Source organism: Mastigoproctus giganteus, chromosome 7 (assembly GCF_048544385.1).
Source record: "Mastigoproctus giganteus isolate SK-2022 chromosome 7, ASM4854438v1, whole genome shotgun sequence".
NCBI lineage: Eukaryota > Metazoa > Arthropoda > Arachnida > Uropygi > Thelyphonidae > Mastigoproctus > Mastigoproctus giganteus.
In genome coordinates this window covers 183,363,451-183,376,986 of record NC_143581.1, presented here as the reverse complement: position 1 = coordinate 183,376,986, position 13,536 = coordinate 183,363,451, and the positions used below count along the sequence as shown (strand labels likewise).

Here is a 13,536-nt window from a genome sequence, read left to right as displayed (position 1 = left end):
AACAATTTTAAAAATACCTTTTAAATAACTTTTTAACTGTATACAATGTAAAAGATAATGAAAATAATTATGGAATTAAATGTTTATTGCATAAAACAGTGGTTCCCAAACTTTGCGCTGTGGAATATTTTAAATTTTCGAGGGAAACACAGCGATACTTGACATCTGTTGGACACCGCGCGAACTACTAGCTCGAGGTAGTTCACAGTTTCAGCATTTCTTATTAAGTTGTTTGGACCTAACTACTAAACGGAACTGTTAGGTATTTCTTTTGGTGTGGGTGCACCTTGAAAACATTACTGAGACATTAAGGGCACCATGAACCGAGAAAGTTTGGGAACCTCTGACATAAAATACACAATGAAGAAATGACTGTTGCGGAAATATTTGAACAGTGTTGACTTTCTCTTTTCAGCAGTCAATTTCCGATAGCCAACAACAATCTTCTCTGGGCCCTGGCGAAATAAATATCGCAGAGAACCTCAAACCTTTTGTTTGAGGTTCTATGCGATAAAAAAGATTTCATCTAATTCTTTTACCATTATCTCCTTCGCAGTAACATTTTCATCTGGCTCATTTAAAATTTTCAATTTTTATGCAAGTGTGCATTGACTTTATTAGCAGGAGACAAACAAGTAATACGTCTTCTTCCGATGGTTGATGGAACACACCGAGGTGGGCAGCAGGCAAACGTTTGTTTATTGACCGTACGACTCGTGGTAAGCTTAACGCGCGATTCAAATCTTTTTCAACTATCGCATAAAAAAAAAAAAAGATCGCGTTAATCGAACTCACGTTATGCGAGGCCTAGCTGTAGTTTATTCTTGAGAGTCGGAGCACATCGTCAAGTTGTGTGATTCTTGGTTGTCCTTTGCTTCTTTTCCCTTCAAGTTGTCATTCTAGTATGTTTACCATCCAATCACTGTCTACAGTGTCCTAGGAACAGCATCTTCCTCTTTATTAGGATTTTCTTGATTGTTCTTTGTTTCTCTGCTACTCTGAGGACCTCTTCATTCGTCTTTTTTTCTCTCTAGTTGATTTTCATCAAGGTTCTCCAGAAAAACATCTCAAATGCTTCAATTCTCCAGTCTTTGCTGTTATTGACCATGTTTCACATACAGCAGTATACTCCACATATAAGTTTTCACAAATCTCTTCCTTTTTTCTTTGTTTATCTTGCTTGCAATAAATGATTTTTTTCCCTAAGTGCTTCTTTCGTTATTGCAATTCTTCATTTTATTTCTGAATGGCTTGCCATCCTCTTGTATGTTGCTTCCCAGATATACAAATGAACTTGTTCAATTTTCTTGTTATCAGTTTCTGTCTTGTTTGTTTTTATTTGATTTTTCTTTTCCGGCAACCATTATTTTTGTCTTTTTTGTGTTAATTTTGAACCTGTAATCTAAGAAACCTTCCATTACGTCTATTGTGTTTTTCAAATCTTCATTTTCTGCTAGCGCAGCTGTCATCTGCAAAATGTATGAATTGCACCTGAACTCCTCCCATGCTTATTCCTCTAGTTTTACACTTCACTTTCTCTAAAGCATCCTCCATGTATAAGTTAAATAATAATGGTGATAATGCACACCCCTGCCTAACTTGGTGACATGGATTTTCATCATGAGACTTGTCTGCTTCAGGGCCAGACTACCTTCAATTCCTTTGAGGCTTTACTAATGAAGTTTTCAACAAAAGGAAAACTCTCCTACCATTAAATTTGAAGACTTTGAATGATTCAAACTGTGTGCTGATTGGTATGTAGCATTTTTTACCTAGTGTACATACTCCTTTAGTACCCCAGAATGTCATCTTTGCATTGGAAGACTTGATAGTTGATCTTGGTGGCAAAACCTGGATGTGCTATGGAAATTATTTTCAATAGTTGACTTTCAAATTATTTCCCATTATTATTATTACCATGCTGAATGTCATAAAGGAACAAATCTAAATATTTATTGATTTAAAGAGGAATCAAAATTAAACCTTATTGAAATTATTTTTGTCTCATCTTGACCTTTCATATCCTTACCATCCAATCTAGACTTTCACTACTGGAGCCTGATCAACTTGAGGCTTTATCTAATTTTCCAACAGATTCTTCACTTTTTGTTATGAGACTACTCATGGACTATTACTATTAGTTTTTGTCATACTGATAATAGACCTTCAACATTGGATCATGACCATTCCAATTTTCAAAAGAATTGTATAAAGAAATTCATCATATAAAGAAAGAAAAGAGGGATGCATCTGCTTCGCTCTTTTTTTTTTTTTTTTTTTTTTTTGCCGGCTGGTGTCCATGGATATGGGATCTTGTTAGCATCCACTAGTATTGCACTGCCACCAATTGGCATACAATTATTGGCATTTACTGGTCTTGCACTCTACCAGTGAATACAGAATTTTCATTTAATTTTAATCTTTTATTTCGTTCTTATTCATTTTATTTAAATTTTATTTTATTTTAATTTTTTCTTATACTGTGTATTATATACAGGGTGTTTTGAAAATGATGGTCAATAATTTAAAGGTGAAAAGTACAAACTAAAATAAGCAAAAAAGTCCCAGTAAACATCGGGCAGCAAATGAACCGTTTTTGAGATAATGCACATTTTCTGTCTCTCATTATTTGAGATAATGCACATTTTCTAGTGCTCCCATAGTCAGTGATCCGCCACTGACTATGGGAGCACTAGTTTAGCAAAAGGCTGTGAATCTTTTGCTAAGGGTGGTTTTATTAAACATAAGATAATACATTTTTAATTTTTGGTTTCACCACCACAGGATTTTACAGATGTTACATGTTATAGGATGTTCTTTCTAACACCCTTTCTTCAACATCAGGTGTTATGCTTCTGGGCCTACTTTCTCATACTCCATGTGAGAAGTGCCCATGTTCTCTAAGGTGTTGATGTACCCTAACTCCTTTTCTTATCTTTGCTATTGCTTCATTATTTTGAAATTCGATTTTTGCTGTTTGATTTTCATATAATATTTTAATGGCTTGTCGATCTCTCCAATCAAACTGGGCTTTTTCAAGATCAGTAAAAGCTATGCGTGTGGCTTTGTTGATGCTTATTCTTCAGTATACTATTGTGCGTAGCACTAAAATGGCTTCTCATGTTCCTCATCTGTTTCGAAAACCAAATTCATCTTTACTTAAAAACTGTTCTGTTTTTGGTTTAATTCTGTGTTTTTTTATGTTCAGTAGATTTTGGTTACATGGCTAAGCAGACTTATGGTTCGGTAGTTTTTACACTCTGATGCATTTCCTCTTTTCGGCAATGTCTCTGTCCAGCTGTGAAAAAAGTCACACCCTTCTTCATCCTTCTTTTATGACATTAAACATTTCTTTCCTTGTTTTGTCTCCTCCTTTTTTTAGCAATTCAGCTGGAATTTTATCTGTCCCTACTGCTTTTCCATTGGGGATCTCATTTAGAGTTCTATATTCCAATTCTATTAAGTCTGGCCCCAAACAATCCTCTTTTACTTTGTGTTCAGCTTCCAAGGCTTTCTCACTTATTTGATTCCCATCATAGAGGTCTTCCAGGTACTCTTTCCATCTACTTCCTATGTCTCCACTTCTTATCAGTAGTTTTCCATCTTTATCTCTTATTGCTGTGCTTTTGGTTTTAGGGTCTTTAGAGTATATATGGCAATCATCTTGTATGCTATGTCAATTCTTCAATAGTTTAAATTATCTTCAACTTCATTGCATATTTCTTTTGCCCTTCTGCATTTCTCTCTCACTTTATTTCTTAGTCCTCTGTACTGCCTTGTCCTTCAGGTGTATTCTTCCTTCTGGCTTTGTTTCTTTCTGCAATCATATTGAGAATTTCACTTGTTATCCATGACTTTCTTGAATGTAGTCTCATGTGTCTGATTACTTTGCTGTATCTTTCAGAGTCTCTTTCATGGATTTCTATCTGTTCTGTTCTTTTTTTTTTGTTGCAAGTATTGCATCTGTTTCTTTCTTGAACTCTTCTGCCACTTTATGTTCCTATAATAGTCTCACATTACTCCTTTTATTCTTTGTATTTTCTTATGCCTTAGTTCGCATCTTGCAAGAACTAGAGTAATTGAAATGATTGATTATTACTAAATTACAGTTGCTCAGAGCGAAACGGATACAAAAATATAGATTGTGATGGGTCACATCCTCGTCAACAGTTGGCTCAAACAGAAGAAAATAACAGAATCAACACATAATCACCTCCGTGCCTCTGGCTGCTAGATCCCATAATTCTACGGACTACTGAAAGTACACAAAGAAGGCACACCACTAAGACCCATTGTATCCTGTTGTGGCTCACCGAGTTATGAATTATCTAAGTTTGTCTCGAGGCTCCTTTCTCCCCTAGTAGGCAAGACCACCAACACCGTCTCCAACAGTAGTGAGTTCATAGAAAGGATCCGTACCATATCCATCTCACAAGATCAGGTTATGGCATCGTTTGATGTAGTTTCACTTTTTACCTCCATCCTAGTAGAACTTGCCATCACATGTGCAAAACAACTCTTAGATAGTGACGAAACCCTTGGCAGCAGAACCAAACTAACACCAGACGATATCTCCACCGCCCACAGACTGTGCTTAACAGGCGGTGCAATCATGTTTAACGACTCCATTTACCAACAAGTACACAGCACAGCCATGGGTTCCCCGGTTAGTTCGGTCACGGCAAACATCGCGATGGAGGAATTAGAGGGTCGTGCATTTACAAACGTACCAGATCCCATTGCCTTTTGGTGTCGCTATGTGGACGATGTGTTCGTAGTTATCCCCAGAAATCCAGACTGAATCTTAGACCACCTCAACTCTCTGTCACCTTTCATAAAATTCACGATCGAGCTAGAGTTGAACAACACCATACCATACTTAGACACCCTTGTCCGGCGCGAGGGCACGTGCTTGAAGACAACAGTCCATCGTAAACCTATGTGTGCTGGCCAATTTACCAACTTCCGGTCAGCACACGCACGTAGCCATCTTCTTGCCACTGCACGAACCCTACTAACTCGCACCTGGACACACTCTAGCTCTGTAAATGAGAGGCACACCAAAATCACTAAAGTCAAGGCGGATCTTACAAGGTGTGGCTATCTCATCAATACCCTTGACAGGTGTGACCTACAGGCATGCGACCGCGTAGCGACCAACAGAAACATCCAAGGTGATGACTCAGCCACGAGCGCCTTTATCCCATACTACCCAAACCTATCACAACAGGTCTGTAGAATCTTTAAATCACATGGGATAAAGTGCGTACAACTCCCAGGCAGAAAATTACGATCCCTCATCTCTAAGGTAAAAACACCTGTCCCTACCCTACTACAGAGCGGATTGGTCTACCGCATCTCTTGCCATGACTGCACTAGCTGCTACATTGCGAAAACTGGGAGACGGCTCGAAAAACGCCTTTCCGAACACAAAAGAGCAATCCGCTTAGCGGATGTGGAGCACTTAGCTATTGCCGAACATGTTTGGGCAACCCACCATGACATTGACCCACACTGCGATGTTGTGATTGTGGATAAGTCCTGCCATTATCTGTGCCGTGCCTGGTTGGAGTCGTTAAACATCAAATGCTCCAATACCTCAGTGAACAGGAACAGTGGTTGTCAAGTCCACCGAAGCAACGATCCTGTCCATTGACAAACGCTGGCCATGTCCACATACATCACAGCCACAGGCTTCAACATCAAACAATTAGCCATGCACTTCACGTACAAGATTGGCAGTACGCGCCTCCATTCTAACTGTCATTTCATTTCAACTGAAGAAGGTTAACTAAACAACCAAAAGATTTTATTTGTATGTATCTAATCTAATATATGTGTATATTTCCTATTATTAAACCCGTCACAATCTATATTTTTGTATCTGTTTCGCTCTGAGCAACTGTAATTTAGTAATAATAATGAATCAAGAGTGCACAGGCCTCTTTAATCATGAAATGATTGAAATTTCAATTATTAATTATTACTAATTAATAAATAATTAATGAATTATTTATGTATTCTGTTAATCACAGAGAATCCATGAAATACATGTATTTCAGTTTTTATTAAATCTAGGGAAATAAGTGAAGTACATTACTGAAAGTTGAGTTACTATTACAATGTGAGGTACAGTAGAAAGTTATCTGGAATAAATTTTAAAAGCTGATCTTTCTTTTTTTTTTTTATTATTGATAACAGTAGTACAGTAAGCGCAGGTTATAGTGATCATGTTTGCAAATTGAATTTTGATTCTAATAAGCGAAAGATCGAGTTTATAACAGTTTGTACAAACAAAAAGCCCAATAAACTGAAAACTGCAAATTGTTTTTATTGTTTTATGGTTGTGACCTCTAGAATTCTATGTGACCTTCAGAAATGTGCTTTAGAAAAATATCACAGAGACTACTGTGTTATTTCAGAAACCATGAGTGAATTTCAGATTAGTTTAGCTCCAGATTTGTTAAGAATAATATTGGCCTGAAACTGTGCGATTTATTATTTTTCTCAGTTTTTTATGGTAAAATGTGAACGAAAAGAAAATGCGCAGTTTTAACATTGCAACATAAAAAAAAAAATTAAAAGAATTAGAAAAGGAGAAATTTTAGGAAATCTCTCCAAAGAGTTTAATGTGAGAACTTTAAAAATTTATGACATCAAGAAAAATTCCAGTGCTATAACAGAATTTGTGTCAATTATGGATAGTGAAGGACGATCTAGCAGGGAAAAAAAAATGTCAAAACCTGAAAATGCCGCTTTAGAGAGTGCACTTTATTTGTGGTTTCTTCAGAAGCAAAGTTTAGGTGAACCAGTGTCTGGTCCAACATTGTGAGAAAAAGCATTGGATTTCAATCGAAAATTAAGAGGTAATGAAGATTTTAAGGCAAGCACAGGTTGGCTGAAAAACTTTAAACTGAGACACAGTATACGTGAACTATATATTCAAGGCAAGGAACGTTATGCAGATAATTCCTATATATCATTGACAAGTCTCCATGACCTGCCCTGGCAGCCCGTCTGCACTACTCAGCAAACTTCATATTTGGCTGCATAATTACTCCGAGGTCTTTTTCACTTCCCATTTCCCTGAGTGTGGTACCACCCAGTTGGTATCTTTCTCTTCGGTTATTGCTACCCATGTGCAGTACTTTGCATTGGTCAATGTTAAATTCCAGTTGCCACTTCTCAGCCCATTTTTCCAACTTATTTAGATCCAGTTGGAGTAGGATACTGTCATTACTGTCGTTAACAACCCTGCCAACCTTTGTATCATCTGCAAACTTGGACATTAAACCTGATATACCTTCATCAATATCATTGATAAATATACAAAACAATGGGCCCAACACTGAACTCTGGGGAACTCCACTAATAACATTTATCCACAAAGAGCAGTGTCCATTCATTACCACCCTCTGTTGTCTCCCACTCAACCATCCCTTTATCCATTGTAACAGCTTACCCTTGATGCCATGCCTCTCCAATTTGTACAGCAGTCTTCCATGTGCAACAGTATCAAAAGCTTTCCTGAAATCCAAGTATATGATATCAAAATTATTTTTGGCATTCAGTTCCTTTGTGACCACATCCTAGTAACCAATCAAACTGGTCAGACAAGACCTCCCTTTGACAAACCCATGCTGTGTCTTAACTATTACCGCAGCCTCGTCTAGATGATCCTGCAGTGCTTCTTTAACCAGTGATTCCATTATTTTCCCTGGAACACAAGTTAAACTAACAGGTCTGTAGTTACTTGTGTTACCTTTTGAACCTCCTTTGTGAATTGGTGATACATTTGCACACCTCCAGTCCATGGAGACCTCACCTGAGTCCAAGGAAGCTCTCATAATTATGGCTAAGGGTTTGCTTACTTCCTTTGCTGCCTCCTTTAATATAACTGGATAGATCCCATCCACCCCAGGTGCTTTTCTTACGTTTAACTTCAACAATTTCTCCTCCACTTTGCTCTCAGTTATTACAAAATTACTTAGCTCCCTGTTAGCATTTGATAAACTTCTGGCACTCCCCTCATTGAATAACTCCTCATGTGTGAATGTAGATACAAAATACTCATTCAGTTTATCAGCAACCTGAGCATGATCATCAATAGTCAACCCATCTATGTTAAGTGGTCCAATCCGATTCATCCCTTTCCTTCCAGAGTTTACATAAGTAAAGAACTCCTTGCTGTTTTTCTTTGCATCCTTTGCCAAAGATTTCTCATAATCTGCCTTCGCCTGCTTAACCTCTTTTGTGACTTGATTACAGACTAGTTTATACGTGCCATAGGCTTTTGTATTGCCTGATACTTTATACGCATCCCATACATTTTTCTTCTCTGCCACTAGAATTAATGAGGTAACAGTATTTCTTAGTTGGAATGAAAAGCCTAGTATCGTCCAAAAATTAAGTCCCTGAAGGCTTCCCATTTAGAATTCACTGTTGGTAACATTATCAGTTGATCCCACTGTACAGAATTTAAAAACTGTCTGAGACCTCTGTAGTCACCTTTACGAAAGTAAAAGCCCTTCTCTTTAGCCTTGATGGTAGTTACATCTTTAAATAATTCCCACATCAATACATTGTGATCACTGTCGCCCAGTTGTTCCTTTATCTGCAGATTCTTAATGCATATAGAATCACTACTGATAATCAGATCAAGAGTATTACTCCCTCTAGTTGCCTCTCTAACATGTTGCTGTAGAAAACAGTCATCCAATAAATCCACAAAAGTCTTGCTAGTGTACGAGTGACCAACCCACAAGTTACAGTCAATATCTGGAAAGTTAAAATCTCCCATTATAAAACATTCTGATTTACTGGCCCACTCTATTTCTCTGCACAATTGCTCATTATACTCATCAGATTCATTAGGCCTATAACACACACCTACTCTTATTTTTCATTTCTTAGTGCTTATTTCACAACAGTGCATTGTCCACCAACATCAATTGGATGCACTTACTTAGATTTTGTGTTTCTCAACTAACAGCATAACCCCTCCTCCCTTCCTATCCTGCCTCTACACATTGTACTCCCCAAATTTCAACTCTGCACTGCCTATATCTGTGTGCCACCACGTATCTGATATTCCAACAATATCTGCCTTTGAGGTCTTTACTAGCACTTCAAGCTCATCAAATTTATTAACTATACTCCTAGCATAGGTGTACATGCAAGTATACATGTACCTGTTCCTGTTTCTAGCCACCCTAACACAGCCCATGTATTTACTTGTTCCACTATGACTCCCAGCAGTCCTGGAAACCTCCATTACCCTCCTTTCCAGTCTGCTGCCCATTGTAATAGAAGCAGTGCAAGAATCACTTTTGCCTCTGCCTGCGGCCAATATTAATCTTTTAGTCTGTGTATCACTTTCCTTAATTTATTTAGGCTATTAGCTTGCACAACAAAAGATGGAAGCCTGTTCCACCAATCAACTACCGGCTGGCTAAAGGCAAATTTCCACACATCTATTCTACAACTATCTTTCCTCAGTTTGAAACTGTATCCCCTCAGGTTTGAAACTGTGTCCCCTTATGTCAGTGAGCCTTGTATATTCTTGCTGTGTGGATGCCATATACAACAACTTCAGTTCATATGTGTTCAATGCAAAGTTTTACCTCATTTGTAGTGAGTAGTTAAATTAACAGAACAAACAAACTTATCTGAAATAAGATTTAAACCTCCCAAAAACTTCCTATTCACTTCACAAATATATGTTCATTTCTTATCTTAATGATTTCTATTTCCACCTAGTGTACTAGGCCTCATTTACTTTTTGTGATAGATTCCAGTTATTATTTGTTTCGACCATGTTTGTCCTAAATTTTCATTTTGTAATTCCTTTCACTTTAAAGGTGGCACTTTTGCATATGTCTTCTATTTCTTGGCAGAAACTTCTTAATCTGGAATCTCCTCTGGTTTAATATCTCTTTATCTTTTTCTGTCAAATTCATCTGTTGCTTCTATTATTCTTCAGTCTTTTGAACTTTCTTTTTTTAACTTTATTCTCTCAGATTTAAATTTCCTAACAGTAAAGTATTCATGGTGATTTTAGTTCATAACTCCAGCTGGAATCAATTTTCTATTTGTGTGGACCTAGCCGGTAGAAATGCAGAAACTTTTATAATTACTAATGACTTTATAAAACTTGGGCATTTAACTACTACAGAATGCCATTCACACACTAAATGCCCCTCGACGTGGGCGCCTGTACGTGGTGAGGGGACCTCCCAGTGATGCTGCTAGGCTTCCAGATTAGCATCACTGGGATCTAACGCCCATACCTTGGTTCCAGGGTTACATCTTTGGAATCCGGCGTGTGCAGCCGTGCGCCGCGACCCGTAGAATTCGGAAAGGGGGATCCTGGTGGTTGAGGGGCCCAGCCTTAATACACCACTTTGGCCCTTGCTTCGACAAGATGGGTGGTCCCTGACTGGCCCGACTGGGATCAGTCGGCGGGTGGTTCTTACTGCTAGGGTCAACTGCGTTCCAATAAGTCTCCCTCCCTTTGGTCCTGGGACGGGATCAAGGCTTATTGGAAACGTGGGTATGGTGCTCCTAAGCTAACTTGTCATCCCATTCGTGTACGCAGTACCTGCTAGTTCACGAGTGGGCATCCCCTCGTAGGGCTCCGTGGTGGGTGAGGTACTTAGGGCATCGGAAATTTTTATTTTACTCCTATGAGTATAATAAATTCAAATTCTTCTGGGGCCCCAACAAGGCCCCTACCTAATCGAGATGATGACGCAGAAAACACCTCTGCAAAAAGAGCCAGGACTGAGGATACACCACCACCATCAGTGACACCGCTTTTCCTCATTCTCCATTCCACTGGAGAGCAGTCAATTGGAAAGATGTCACCCTTCTTTATCCAGAAAGGATTAGAAGGGTTGGCAGGTTCACCAAAATCTGTTAAACGACTGTGTTCTGGTGACCTTTTGGTTGAAGCTTCCAGCACAAAACAAGCTGTAAAAATCTTGAACTCTACATCCATAGGAGGAATACCTATCACCGTAACCCCCCACAAAACTCTGAATTCTCCAAGAGGTGTTATATCAGAGTGGGACCTTCTTCATGTTTCTGAAGAAGAGATCTGCTCTGAATTAAAAGACCAAGGAGTGACAGCTGTCAAGAGAATATCGATACGGAAGGATGGGAATCTCGTCCCTACCTGAGTTCTTATACTCATGTTTAACACCCCACGGCCTCCAGGTTCCATCAAGGCAGGCTATCTAAACTGCCCAGTGAGGATTTATATCCCAAATCCACTGTGGTGTTTTAGATGCCAAAAATACAGCCACTCACAAACATCTTGTCGTGGTAACCCTGCCTATGCTTGATGTGGTGTTAAACACCACGAGAACAAGGAATGTTCAGCTCCAAAACCGATTTGTGTCAATTGCCAAGGAGAGCACCCTGCCTACTCTAGAGCATGCCACCGGTGGAAGGATGAAACAGAAATCCAAAAACTGAAAACAGAGCTGAATATCTCCTACCCAGAGGCCAGAAAACGTATCCAACCAATAAATAGTGGGAAACCTTCATATGCCCAGAAGGTTTCTGCCAAGTGCACTATTGGTACGCAAACTGAGATGACTATACCACCAAGAGAGTCATTCACTCCGATTGCACGCTATTTATTGAGTTCACAAAAGTCCATCAAAAAATCACAATCAGCTGCCACTCCTATATCCGTACCTTCTAGTGCTCCACCACTACCAAAGCCAAGTGGTAAAGAAAAGCCAAAAAGTTCAGAAGAGTCACCCGTGATACCAGAAACATGGATGTAGAGAATAAGGAGGTACCGGATGAATCAGTCTTGGAACTCTTTGTGGAGGAAGAAATGGACACGGGACAGCGTCCATTCTTCCCCAAAAAAGATAAATCCAAGACTGACAAAAGTAAGCTCTCAGCACCTCGGAAGTCACCTGATGGATCCACCAAGCAAAAATAATGGCTCAATTCCTACAATGGAACTGTCATGGATTCAGGCGAAATACTGATGACATCAAGACCCTCCTGCAAAAGCACGAGCCAGTTTGCTTTTGCTTGCAGGAGACTTATCTAAAGGCAAATGATGATCCCACCATGCATAACATCACAATTTTTCATAAGGATAGAATTGTGGATGGTCTGCTCATGGAGGAGTGGCTATCCTTGTGGGCAACCAGACCCCAATTCAGCCCTTGCTAGTTACAACCAGCTAGTTACTTGCTAGTTCAGCCCTTGCTAGAGGCTGTTGCAATTCGCCTTACAGTGGGCTTTTTATTAACCGTGTGTTTTATTTATTTGCCACCTGGGACTGACATTTCCCAGGAAGACCATGATGATCTTGTAACGCAGTTGCCTCCCCCTTTCTTACTTCTCGGGGATTTTAATGGACAAAACACCCTGTGGGATAGTGCTAACATCAATGGAAGGGGATGAGTCATAGAGCGTATGCTAAATGATAATGACCTTTCCCTTCTAAATACTGGAACAAACACCTTCTACATGCCTACCCATACTTTTTCTGCCATTGATCTCTATATCTGCTCCCCTTCTCTACTCCCTTCACTCACTTGGGAAGTGGAGGAGAACCCATACGGAAGTGATCACTTCCCTGTAATAACCTCATTACACAGTGGGAGACCGTGTCTTCCTTTCAGGTTACCACGGTGGAAGATTGATCAGCCTGACTGGACTGCCTTCCAACATCAGGCAAATTTTGACCTCAGTACCGTCAGTCAGGAGCCTATGAATGATGCAGTAACGTACATCACAGAAATTATTGTCCAAGCAGCTGTGACTGCTGTTCCAAAAACATCTGCCTAGTTTCCACCATTTCCCAAATCTTTGTGGAATTCGCAATGCACAACAGCAAAAAAGGCTCAAAACAAAGCGTGGGGGATATTCCGCCGATATCCTACCAAGACCAACCTTATAGCTTTAAATGCACATGAGCCAAAGCACGCTACATCCGCCGTCAGAGTCAAAAGGAATCGTGGATCTGTTTTACTTCATCAATTACTCAGTCCACTAGTACTAAGGCGCCTCTGTAGCCAGGTGGGAAGAAGCAGCAGTGCGTAGCACACGCTTCTTGATTAGACCGGGGTTTGAGCCCGTTACCACCAAATACGGAGGATGCGGAAAGGTCAGGGAATGACCACCGCATATTCCCGCATATTGCCTTAGTTGCTAATGCTCCTAAAAACCAAATAACAAACAAACTAGTACTAAGTTGGTCTGGGATAAAATCTGGAAAATGAAGGGAAATATACATCCCACCCTTCTTCAATCCTAGATTATAATGGATGCACTATTGCAGATCCAACTGCAATAGCCAATTCTCTTGGGGAAACATTCTCTAACATCTCTGCAACATCTTCGTATTCAGCAGAGTTCCTGGTCCTGGAACATAAAATTGAAAAACAGGCACTTAATTTTAAGTCTAAGAGCGTCTATCCCTACAACAGGTTATTCACTATACAGGAACTGAAAAGAGCTCTTATTCTTTCCAAAGCAAGTGCTGTTGGACCAGATGGCATCCAT

General features: G+C 39.5%; 1 protein-coding gene across 1 annotated transcript in view; it reads left to right on the top strand.

The window, feature by feature from the left end:
- Parp16 (Poly(ADP-ribose) polymerase 16) overlaps positions 1-13,536 on the top strand; it is an 88,302-nt gene that overhangs the window by 37,750 nt on the left and 37,016 nt on the right. The gene's annotated exons all lie outside the window — the stretch shown is intronic.